Below are 1,517 nucleotides of genomic sequence, written 5' to 3' on the forward strand. Positions count from 1 at the left end.
TCTGGATGCACTTAGAAGTGGGCCGGAAGGCCTCAGCAGGGGCCCCCCAGGCCCAGCTGCCTGCCAGCTGCCTGCTTGCTGCCCACACCCCCGCCCCTTGCCCTGCTGCTGCTGAGTCTGACTCACCAGGCTAGGATCCCTGAGAACAGCTCACACTGATACCCACAGGGGGTGTGGGGGGGGATGCTGTGGGACCCTGGGCTCTTCAGTACCTGACTTCTGGAGCGCTGCGGGGAGAGCAGAGGGGGTCACCACTGTGCATCCAAAATCAACCCTTCCACACACACCAGCAGCTCACACCTGTGGTCCCAGAGACTCAGGAGGCTGAGATCTGAGGATCACAGTTCAAAGCCAGCCTGGGCAGGAAAGACCCTGAGACTCTGATCTCCCATGAATCACCAAGAGGCCAAAGTGGAGGTGAGGCTCAAGTACTAGAATGAAGGAGCCAAGAGAGAGCCCCAGGCTCTGAGTTCAAGCCCTGGTACCCGCACAAAAAGTACAACAAAATCATAGTAAAATAAGAGGTTGTTATGAGGCTAGAAATCTGTCGGTGTTGGTGAAGGCTGCGGCGTATAGCAGGCCTCAGTCAATCTCAATAAATGTGACTCTACTTCGTCCTGCTCAGTAAGCATGTCAAGTCTCAGTTTGTGTGTGTGTGTGTGTGTGTGTGTGTGTGTGTGTGTGTGTGTGTCAGTCCTGGGGCTTGAACCCAGGGCCTGGGCACTGTCTCTGAGCTCTTTTGGCTCAAGGCTGGCTCTATCACTTTAAGCCACAGCGCCACTTCTGGTTTTCTGGTGGTTCATTGGAGATAAGAGTCTCATGGACTTTCCTGCCCAGGCTGGCTTTGAACCATGGCCTCAGATCTCAGCCTCCTGAGGAGCTGGGATGACAGGCGTGAGCCACCCTTGTCCGACTCCTCTTCCCACTTAACCCAAAGCAGCAAATCAAGCTGGAAGAACCACAAGCCTGCTAGTCACCTTGCCAAGCCAGTTTCATCAACTCTGGACAAGTTTCCTAGAAGAAGAAAGGGCAGCCCCTTTCTGAGCCTCCAGCTCCTCAGAGGCCGGTCCTCAGCTGCTCCTGCAGGTCTGGAGCTCAGGGGTTCTCAAATACCTGTGTCCCCAGAGCCCCGGAGACATCCTGTTCCTTTGTTCCTTTGTTTCCGAGATGAGTCTCTGGGGCAAGTGTCCCAAGGCTGGCTCAGAGCGTGCTCACCGCAGGGCAAAGGGCTGCTCCAAGCTCTCCCGCTTTGCACTTATCCAAAGGGCTAGAATGGCTGCCATTTACATCAGGTCATTCTGCGTGTGTGCATGTGTGCGTGTGTGCGTGTGTGCGTGTGTGTGTGTGTGTGTGTGTGTGTGTGTGTGTGTGTGTGTGCCAGTCCCAAGGTTTGAACTCAGGGCCTAGGTTGCTGTCCTTGGATTTGAACTCAGGGCCTGGGCACTGTCCCTGAGCTTCTTTTGCTCAAGGCTAGCACTCTACCACTTGAGCCACAGTGCCACTTCCAGCTTTTTCTG

Source organism: Dipodomys ordii, unplaced genomic scaffold (genome assembly GCF_000151885.1).
Source record: "Dipodomys ordii isolate 6190 unplaced genomic scaffold, Dord_2.0 Scaffold15, whole genome shotgun sequence".
Taxonomy (NCBI): domain Eukaryota; kingdom Metazoa; phylum Chordata; class Mammalia; order Rodentia; family Heteromyidae; genus Dipodomys; species Dipodomys ordii.